Source organism: Idiotropiscis lumnitzeri, unplaced genomic scaffold (assembly GCF_059441095.1).
Source record: "Idiotropiscis lumnitzeri isolate Australia: NSW breed Sydney's pygmy pipehorse unplaced genomic scaffold, RoL_Ilum_1.0 HiC_scaffold_41, whole genome shotgun sequence".
Classification (NCBI taxonomy): domain Eukaryota; kingdom Metazoa; phylum Chordata; class Actinopteri; order Syngnathiformes; family Syngnathidae; genus Idiotropiscis; species Idiotropiscis lumnitzeri.
The window spans coordinates 114,860-126,152 of NW_028283579.1; positions in this window are offsets into that span (position 1 = coordinate 114,860).

Here is an 11,293-nt window from a genome sequence, read left to right on the forward strand (position 1 = left end):
GATCGTGTCCGGGGGAACGTGCTCTTCTTCGTCCACTCTCCTCTTCGCCCACGCTCTTCTTCGGCGCACGCCGGCCGTCTAACCGCTCCAGCGCCCCGTCGTGCCGCTCGGCGAAACTACAATGCCCCCGAATATTTTTTATACCCGCGAAGCACTGAACCCGCGAAAGGTGAACCGCGAAGTAGCGAGGGTTCACTGTATGTATAAGACCAAGACCTACAAAAAAGTCTCTTGGAGCAATAAGCTAGGTTTTACAGGAAGTCGGCCATTTTGAATTTACTTAAAAGGGGGCGGGTCACCACAATGGACTTTGTGTAGAAATTATTATTGGGGCCCGAGCAGCGACCGCGGCGAGGTCCCTATTGTTTATGTAGAAATTATTATTAGGGCCCGAGCAGCGACCGCTACGAGGTCCCCATTGTTTTTGTGGAAATTATTATTATTATTATTATTAGGGCCCGAGCAGTGACCGCTGCGAGGTCCCTATTGTTTTTCTAGAAATTGTTATTAGGGCCCGAGCTGCGACGGCTGCGAGGTCCCTATTGTTTTTGTAGAAAATATTATTACTTTTATTATTATTATTATTATTATTATTAGGGCCTGAGCAGCGACCGCTGCGAAGTCCCTGTTGTTTTTGTAGATATTATTATTATTATTATTTTTCCGATTGTACGATCGCATTTTTGACCCCGAAACATGCACAAAAACTCACCAAACTTGGCAGTCTCATCGGGCATGGCGAGAAATTTGATATTTTAACGTCTAATATGAACAGGAAGTGAGTTATGAATTTTTGAAAGTCCGACTTTTGCCCTTTTTTGCATGTTTACAGGGGTCATTCTTTTGCACCCTGATCCTAAAGGCTTCATCTGATTGCCTTAAAATTCTGTCTGTAGCATCTTAAGACCTGGGACAAACACTGGGGCTAAAATCTTTTGTTTCCGAAATACTATATGACGGGGGCGGGGCTTCAAAGTTTTCACTTAAGATTTCCTTCGCCGCAATGGACAAAATGCTTAATAACTCTCCTGCACATGCTGCTAAAAATCCAAAACTTCACATGTACATAAAGAGTCGGTACCTGAAGACATCTATATGTTTATATTCTGTTATACACCTTGCGCCAATCAATAACATTTTTTACATTTTGACGTACTGCACGGTGCCCTTTTAACGAATCCGATTGAAAATTGGCTAGAAAAGACTCAAGACATTGATCTTACTCTATCCCTATTTTTGTGACTTTCCTTCGAAGGGCGTGGCTATTGCGGTGCCGCAGAGTCTGATTATTCTCCGTGGCAACAAAAGTTCCTGCAAAATGATTCAGATGATCCATCTTCTCGAAATTTTTCACATTTGAGGATATTCAGGCCCTGAAGACGGCTGCCAACTTATTTTTGATCGCAGTGGTAGCGCCATGTCAGGTTCGCCAATTTGACATATCGTGTTCGAAAGCTAAAAGGAGAGACAGACAGCTCAAGTGGAGACAGAAAGGTTAACAAAGTTTATTTGGCAACTTCATCTTCCTTCTGTTCCTCGATGCTTTTCACACATTCCCTTTTATAACATCGGGGAATCAGATTACACTCAAGGGTGGTACAGTTCGTCTTCTCAAAAGCTGGTTTGGTCCGGTTCATCATTGGTGTGTCGTCGTGGGTCGCAGCTGACTTTGACGTCAGCATCTCTTATCAGGACCTAGCACGATGTTGCTTGCTTCAGACTCACTTCTGAAGAAGTGCCACCGCCCTTCTTTTCAACATGATATGTGCACCATGTATTGAAATAAAGTTGCGTCATGGCAAATGTATAATAACCTCCAAATATTATTCTAACATTCCCCCCTGTTTATTCTACATTTGCCCCAAATATTATCATCAATGGAATTTCCAAAGATTTAATTCCATCAAATCATTAGCTTGATAGCAAATGTAAACCCCTCTATTTTTCTTTGTTTAACTTTAATGTATTTGAGCGTTTTGGATTAACGAATAGGATCTCCCAGGTAAATTCAGTCGTCGTCATCAACTTGGTCATCACTGTCTCCTCCATCACCAGCACTTCTGTAATTAATCAAAGGATATATTTCCTGTCGTTTGGAATTTGTTGGAGCGAGAGCTGTTGAGATAAGTCGGAAAAGCAAAACGCGAATGCAGGGAATACAACAACATCCATACAGTACAAGGATTGAGGTGAACATTGTTATAGAAATCATTACAGAAAATACCATATTTTTATATTTACCAAACGTTTTGTTCCACCACTCATCCCATGCAGAGGTAGTCACACCTGAGTGTTCCTTCAGCTTATGCTTCAGGGTGCGCAAGCCTGCAATGGCTCTTGTGAGGGACCCTTCCGGAGAAGTGTTGTTAGGAATGAAAGTACAACCATTGATCCCCAATCATGGCGCAAACCCCTCCTCTCTCTGCCAACAGCATGTCCACCGCGATGCGGTTTTGAAATGCCATGAGTGATGTTGCTGCCAATTGTTCTTTTGGACCAATTTTACGTCACCCCAGATGGAAGGACGACGTAGGACCAATTGTTCTTTAATAGCTATAAATCCTTCTTCAATGAAGTTCCCCAATCTTTGCACGTTATAGTGTATGTAATTTATTCGATCCACATTCTTATTCGGTGTAATCCAAAGAAGAATGGACTCGAACCCCGCTGCGATTTGATTTACCAATTTATACTCATCTGGTACGCCCCTTGGTTGGCCAATTGCATCCAAATAAGTCATATCACCATCCCTCCAGGAAGCACTTCGTCTTTTCCTGGCGTAATAATAGGGGTATTCGTCGGCTTCAACTGCCCTTTGAATATCCCTTGCTGTGGATGGAAAAATAGACACTGGTAAGAGAAGTGACACCAATGCACAAGTTCCAACTGCGTCCTTTAATGAATCAAATAATTTAGTACCCCGCACCACCACCACACATCGCTGCGTGGCAGTAGTGTACCTGCTTGGAGTACAGTTGTCTTACACCACTTGTGTTCCTGTGAGATTAACACAAGTAAAGTTAGCCACTGCCACATCGGTAGAAAAGATAGACTTATCTTTCGTTGCCTTAATCGCAGCGTACACATCATTCCAAGCAATGCAGTCCGCATTAGGTGTTAATTTCATCATTACTTCTAAAAGGCATGTTGATGGAAGCTGTTGGAATTACTCATAGTAATGGTCTCGGACACATGCATGAAACACAGCTTTAAGTGCAACCAAACCTACACAACACAAAATCTCAATTTTTTATCCACGCGAAAATCATGTCAACCGAGAGACCCCTAATAGGGTAGGGTTGAGATGACTTTTTACAATGCACAAGGTGTATGTTGCTTGGGGAAACTGTCCTCGTTTTGGGCTTATGTTTCCCTGACAATTGTGTCGAGCACAGATCATACAGGCTCTTCAAAAAATCTTTTGAGAAAAAATTAAAACCCATATGTTGTATAAAATTGGTTTGGTTTGTCTTACCATACCATCCCTCCTGTTTGACATGTGTGTCAACATGTGTCAATATTGCGAAAAATATTTTTTGGAAGAATTTTTTTTTTTTTTTTTTTTTTTTTTTTTTTTTTTTTTTTCTCTCTCTTCTCTTCGTTTTATTTTGTAAGTATTTTTGTGTACTAAGCTGACCAGTGAATTCATATTTTGTTATCCATGAGTTTAAATGTTTTACTTTTTCCGGACATTGGCTTTCTATAAATTTCTAGTCCTTACACGTCAATTGTTGTTTCGGATCCTTTTTGCTAGCTTTTTTACTGTTTGATTTCCCCATGTTTTCCTAAACTGTTCTCCAATCCCTGAACAGGCTGACAATTACTCTGTTTTAGGTAATTCCCAAGCTTCTGCTTCCCAGACAGTTGTCGGTTAAATTTCCTGTTCCAAAATGAGGTTGCAAGCCTCCATACACACTTATTCATTCACACTATTTTTCCCTTTTTATTTATTTTTTTTTTTCCCTCGTCTTTTTTTTCCCCTTATTTCTCTTTTTTTCCCCTTTCAAACGCGCGTGGAGGATACACCCCTGTTATCCTTTATCAGTGTTATAGACTATCTCTGTCTCTTCACGTAACATTGACTAGTATTCTTACGGTTTTACACAGTTTTAAAGACTTACTCTGTCTAGTCCCCACAATATCCCCACGGAATTTAACTACTTACTTGCAGAGGAGTCCGCCCTCCTGTTAACGCAGAATTTAACTACGTACCCCTTCAAATGCCCACATTTATCACACTCATTCATCACATTCGGACTTCACACACTCACCCAAGATGAGCTGAACGTCTCTCTCCGCAGCCTCCCTTCAACTTTCAGCATCCAGTAGCAAAGTCGAGGACCAGGTCCAAAAAAAGAAAGAATCCTCATCTTGTCGTGGCCACGATTGTCCCCGGTCGTCGGCTTCGCCCCTGGACGCCTCCAGTATGTTGGGTTCACGGCTCTGAAGGACCAATTTTATGTCAGGTTCGCCAATTTGACATATCGTGTTCGAAAGCTAAAAGGAGAGACAGACAGCTCAAGTGGAGACAGAAAGGTTAACAAAGTTTATTTGGCAACTTCATCTTCCTTCTGTTCCTCGATGCTTTTCACACATTCCCTTTTATAACATCGGGGAATCAGATTACACTCAAGGGTGGTACAGTTCGTCTTCTCAAAAGCTGGTTTGGTCCGGTTCATCATTGGTGTGTCGTCGTGGGTCGCAGCTGACTTTGACGTCAGCATCTCTTATCAGGACCTAGCACGATGTTGCTTGCTTCAGACTCACTTCTGAAGAAGTGCCACCGCCCTTCTTTTCAACATGATATGTGCACCATGTATTGAAATAAAGTTGCGTCATGGCAAATGTATAATAACCTCCAAATATTATTCTAACACGCCACCAACTGGTTAAAACAAATACAAATTATTTTCGTTGATGTTTTTCTCCGGGCAGGTTCACAAAATCTACCTTATATTTGCTCGGATGAGTGTTTAGGCCTTGAGGATGTCACAATACGAAAGTCTTTCGCCTTCTTCAGAGTGTCACATGATGGTGTCTTGTGACCCGTCTTTATCAGCTGATGTTCCATGAGGGCGTGACTTACCTGTCACAAGAATGAAGGCAAGTCACACCCCCCGCTGTCCGTTCACTCCGCCAAGATGCTGCTCTAGGTGGTAGAGAGGATGAAGGCTCCCTTGTCTCTGTTCATGGTTTTTATGCCTCGCTTGCAGATCTCAATGGCCTCTCTGATCCAGCGCTGTTGTTTGTTCTCTTCGGTGCGGATGACCCTGCCCTTCTCCCGGTCCATGATGTGGTTTTCCCTTTTGCAGTGGTCAGTGATTGCTGATTTGTAATGTTCATGTTGTGCTTGTTCTTTTACTGCTCTGATTTTTCATTTTTTTGACAGGTAAGTCACACCCTCATGGAACATCAGCTGATAAAGACGGGTCTCAAGACACCATCATGCGACACTCTGAAGAAGGCGAAAGACTCGCCGAAACATGTCAGGTAAAAAATTAACCTAAAACATAATTGTCTGCTTTTAATGAATCAGTCAAATATCAATAATAAGAAGACAAAATGAACCTAATACAAATAAATGAATGCTTAATAACTCCCCTGCACATGCTCCTGAAAATCCAAACCTTCACCTGTAAATAAAACGTCCCGACCTGAAGACATCTTAATGTTATTATTTTGTTATACACACAGCGCCGCCAAGTGGAATCAAAAATGTGTTTTTATTTTAATTTTCACATCCTGCACGGTGCCCTTTTGACAAATCCGACTGAAAATTAGTCAGAAAAGACTCAAGACAATGATCTTTCTCTCTGCCGAATTTTGTGACGTTTTGGCAAAAGGCGTGGCTATTACGGTGCTGAAAAGTCAGATTGTACTCTGTGGCAACAAAAGCTCCGGCAACATGACTCAGATGATCCTATCTTCTCGAAGTTGTACACATTTGAGGATACTTCAGCCCTGAAGACATCTACCAACTTATTTTTCATCGTAGTAGTAGCGCCACCAACTGGTAAAAGCTAATACAAGTTATTTTCTTGGATGTTTTTCTCCGTGCAACTCAACAAGGCCGCCCTCATATATGCTCGGATGACTGTTTCGGCCATGAGGATGTCACAATACGAAATTCGTCCTTTTTCGTGTAAAGTTGTGGGAGTGGCATTGCACTGTTCGGCAATAAAACAACGCTGATTATGAGGTTCTAAATATGAACGACAACTCGTGAAACTTTACACACACATCAGGCCGAGCAAATTTATCAATATTTTATACGTTAGTTGTGCAGCTTTTTTGAAATGGCTCGCCATGGCCCTCGAGAAATGTTAAAAAAAAGCAGCCCTGGTTGAGTGTTTCACCTCGCTTTTTGTAAATTTTATGGAGTACAGTGAACCCTCGGTAATCGCGGTTAATGGGGACAGAGACCACCCGCGAAAACTGAAAATCCGCGAAGTAGCGGCGCACCTTCAAAAATGCTTAAAAAAATATACAATATATATAATAAATATATAAATATATATATATATATATATATATATATATATATATATATATATATATATACGGGGAGAGAGAGAGTGAAATTCATGTTATAACAAAAAAACCAAATTATTATTAAAACGTATTATTTTTTTATTCCCCAGCCATTCTTTTTGTATTTATTTAATTACTCCGACTTTTATCTGCTGGTACGCCGTCCGGTGTGCCCTGTGAAATGAAAGGTGGCATTCTTTATTCATTTATTTATTTATTCTTTTATACATTCATAACTGACAGCTTCGCGCTCCGCTCGTGCCCGGGCGGAAGAGGTGCTCCAATTCGGCTTAACTGTGACACACACCCGCCCTCCTCCCCCGGAGCTTCCATTCGGTTAAACTTAGGGGCCGCTTGGCACCGCCCGTGCCCGGGGAAGGTGCTCCTCTTCGGCTTACTGTGACGCGAGCATGCCCTCCTCCTCCGGAGCTTCCATTCGGTTAAACTTAGGGGCCGCTTGGAATCGCCCGTGCCCGGGGAAGGTGCTCCTCTTCGGCTTACTGTGACGCGAGCATGCCCTCCTCCTCCGGAGCTTCCATTCGGTTAAACTTAGGGGCCGGTTGGAACCGCCCGTGCCCGGGGAAGGTTCTCCTCTACGGCTTAACTGCCACGCACGCCGGCCGGAGCTCTGGTACTGTCCGAACCGCGCGAAACGTCGCCACCGATCGTGTCCGGGGGAACGTGCTCTTCTTCGTCCACTCTCCTCTTCGCCCACGCTCTTCTTCGGCGCACACTGGCCGTCTAACCGCTCCAGCGCCCCGTCGTGCCGCTCGGCGAAACTACAATGCCCCCGAATATTTTTTAGACCCGCGAAGCACTGAACCCGCGAAAGGTGAACCGCCAAGTAGCGAGGGTTCACTGTATGTATAAGACCAAGACCTACAAAAAAGTCTCTTGGAGCAATGAGCTAGGTTTTACAGGAAGTCGGCCATTTTGAATTTACTTAAAAGGGGGCGGGTCACCACAATGGACTTTGTGTAGAAATTATAATTGGGGCCCGAGCAGCGACCGCGGCGAGGTCCCTATTGTTTTTGTAGAAATTATTATTAGGGCCCGAGCAGCGACCGCTACGAGGTCCCCATTGTTTTTGTGGAAATTATTATTATTATTATTATTAGGGCCCGAGCAGTGACCGCTGCGAGGTCCCTATTGTTTTTCTAGAAATTGTTATTAGGGCCCGAGCTGCGACGGCTGCAAGGTCCCTATTGTTTTTGTAGAAAATATTATTACTTTTATTATTATTATTATTATTATTATTATTAGGGCCTGAGCAGCGACCGCTGCGAAGTCCCTGTTGTTTTTGTAGAAATTATTATTATTATTATTTTTCCGATTGTTCGATTGCATTTTTGACCCCCGAAACATGCACAAAAACTCACCAAACTTGGCAGTCTCATCGGGCATGGCGAGAAATTTGATATTTTAACGTCTAATATGAACAGGAAGTGAGTTATGAATCTTTGAAAGTCCGACTTTTGCCCTTTTTTGCATGTTTACAGGGGTCATTCTTTTGCACCCTGATCCTAAAGGCTTCATCTGATTGCCTTAAAATTCTGTCTGTAGCATCTTAAGACCTGGGACAAACACTGGGGCTAAAATTGGGGCTAAAATCTTTTGTTTCCGAAATACTATATGACGGGGGCGGGGCTTCAAAGTTTTCACTTCAGATTTCCTTCGCCGCAATGGACAAAATGCTTAATAACTCTCCTGCACATGCTGCTAAAAATCCAAAACTTCACATGTACATAAAGAGTCGGTACCTGAAGACATCTATATGTTTATACTCTGTTATACACCTTGCGCCAATCAATATAATTTTTTACATTTTGACGTACTGCACGGTGCCCTTTTAACGAATCCGATTGAAAATTGGCTAGAAAAGACTCAAGACATTGATCTTACTCTATCCCTATTTTTGTGACTTTCCTTCGAAGGGCGTGGCTATTACGGTGCCGCAGAGTCTGATTATTCTCCGTGGCAACAAAAGTTCCTGCAAAATTATTCAGATGATCCATCTTCTCGAAATTTTTCACATTTGAGGATATTCAGGCCCTGAAGACGGCTGCCAACTTATTTTTGATCACAGTGGTAGCGCCACCAACTGTTTAAAACAAATACAAATTATTTTCGTTGATTTTTTTCTCCGGGCAGGTTAACAAAATCTACCTTATATTTGCTCGGATGAGTGTTTAGGCCTTGAGGATGTCACAATACGAAAGTCTTTCGCCTTCTTCAGAGTGTCACATGATGGTGTCTTGTGACCCGTCTTTATCAGCTGATGTTCCATGAGGGCGTGACTTACCTGTCACAAGAATGAAGGCAAGTCACGCCCCCCGCTGTCCGTTCACTCCGCCAAGATGCTGGTCCAGGTGGTAGAGAGGATGAAGGCTCCCTTGTCTCTGTTCATGGTTTTTATGCCTCGCTTGCAGATCTCAATGGCCTCTCTGATCCAGCGCTGTTGTTTGTTCTCTTCGGTGCGGATGACCCTGCCCTTCTCCCGGTCCATGATGTGGTTTTCCCTTTTGCAGTGGTCAGTGATTGCTGATTTGTAATGTTCATGTTGTGCTTGTTCTTTTACTGCTCTGATTTTTCATTTTTTTGACAGGTAAGTCACACCCACATGGAACATCAGCTGATAAAGACGGGTCTCAAGACACCATCATGCGACACTCTGAAGAAGGCGAAAGACTCGCCGAAACATGTCAGGTAAAAAATTCACCTAAAACATAATTGTCTGCTTTTAATGAATCAGTCAAATATCAATAATAAGAAGACAAAATGAACCTAATACAAATAAATGAATGCTTAATAACTCCCCTGCACATGCTCCTGAAAATCCAAACCTTCACCTGTAAATAAAACGTCCCGACCTGAAGACATCTTAATGTTATTATTTTGTTATACACACAGCGCCGCCAAGTGGAATCAAAAATGTGTTTTTATTTTAATTTTCACGTACTGCACGGTGCCCTTTTGACGAATCCGACTGAAAATTAGTCAGAAAAGACTCAAGACAATGATCTTACTCTCTGCCGAATTTTGTGACGTTTTGGCAAAAGGCGTGGCTATTACGGTGCTGAAAAGTCAGATTGTACTTTGTGGCAACAAAAGCTCCGGCAACATGACTCAGATGATCCTATCTTCTCGAAGTTGTACACATTTGAGGATACTTCAGCCCTGAAGACATCTACCAACTTATTTTTCATCGTAGTAGTAGCGCCACCAACTGGTAAAAGCTAATACAAGTTATTTTCTTGGATGTTTTTCTCCGTGCAACTCAACAAGGCCGCCCTCATATATGCTCGGATGACTGTTTCGGCCATGAGGATGTCACAATACGAAATTCGTCCTTTTTCGTGTAAAGTTGTGGGAGTGGCATTGCACTGTTCGGCAATAAAACAACGCTGATTATGAGGTTCTAAATATGAACGACAACTCGTGAAACTTTACACACACATCAGGCAGAGCAAATGTATCAATATTTTATACGTTAGTTGTGCAGCTTTTTTGAAATGGCTCGCCATGGCCCTCGAGAAAAGTTAAAAAAAGAATAGAATAGAAATAGAAATCCCTTTATTGTCATTGTACTCAAGTGTGCAACGAGATTAGAGGGCTCCCCTCTCCAGTGCAATACAACAATAATACAGACAATATATAAATTAGATAAATAAATAAGACAGTGCAATGGAATTCAGTACTGAATAGGGCATATAGAAACACATCACAATGCTGTTTTGCAAGGTTAGGGTGGTCTCGTGTGTGTGTGAGAGTTCAGTATGGAGATGGCTCTCGGAAAGAAACTGTTTCTCAGTCGATTGGTCCTTGATTTGATGCATCTGTAGCGCCTGCCAGAGGGCAACCGGTCGAACAGGTGTGAGTTTGGGTGGGTATTGTCTTTGACGATGTTGAGAGCCCTTCTGAGGCACCGGGCGGTGTAGATGTCCGACAGCGAGGGGAGAGGGCAGCCAATAATCCTTTGCGCTGTTTTGACTGTCCTCTGGAGCCTCACTCTGTCCGCCTCAGTGCAGCCGCTGTACCAGGTGGAGACACAGTACGTCAGCAGGCTCTCGATGGACGAGTGGTAGAAGGCCAGCAGCAGCTTCCTGTCCAGGTTGAATTTCCTGAGGACTCTCAGGAAGTGCAGACGTTGGCGGACCTTCTTTACCACTGCTGTGGTGTTGTGACTCCAAGAAAGGTCATCGGAGATCTGTACTCCCAGGAACTTGAACGTGTGGACCCTCTCCACACACACGCCTTCGATGCAGAGGGGGGGCGGCAGCGTCTTGTTCCTCCTGAAGTCGACGACAATCTCCTTTGTTTTAGCAGAGTTAAGGTGCAGTCTGTTGTCCTTGCACCAAGTTGTCAGTCTCCCTACCTCCTCTCTGTAGGCTGTCTCGTCACCTTCCGAGATCAGACCGACCACTGTCGTGTCGTCAGCAAACTTGACGATGGTGTTGTTGCCGTGGGCCGGGCTGCAGTCGTAGGTGTAGAGGGCGTACAGGAGAGGGCTCAGCACGCATCCTTGGGGGGAACCGGTGCTCACCATGAGGGTGGAGGACGTGTAGGGGCCGAGCAACACAGTCTGGGGTCTGTTGGTCAGAAAGTCCTTAATCCAGAAGTGTGTGAGGGCAGGGAGGCCGAGAGTGTCCAGTTTGGCGACGAGGATGTCTGGGATGATCGTGTTGAATGCCGAGCTGTAGTCCACAAAGAGCATCCTTGCATAGCTCCGCTGTTGTTCCAGGTGGCCCAGCACAACATGCAG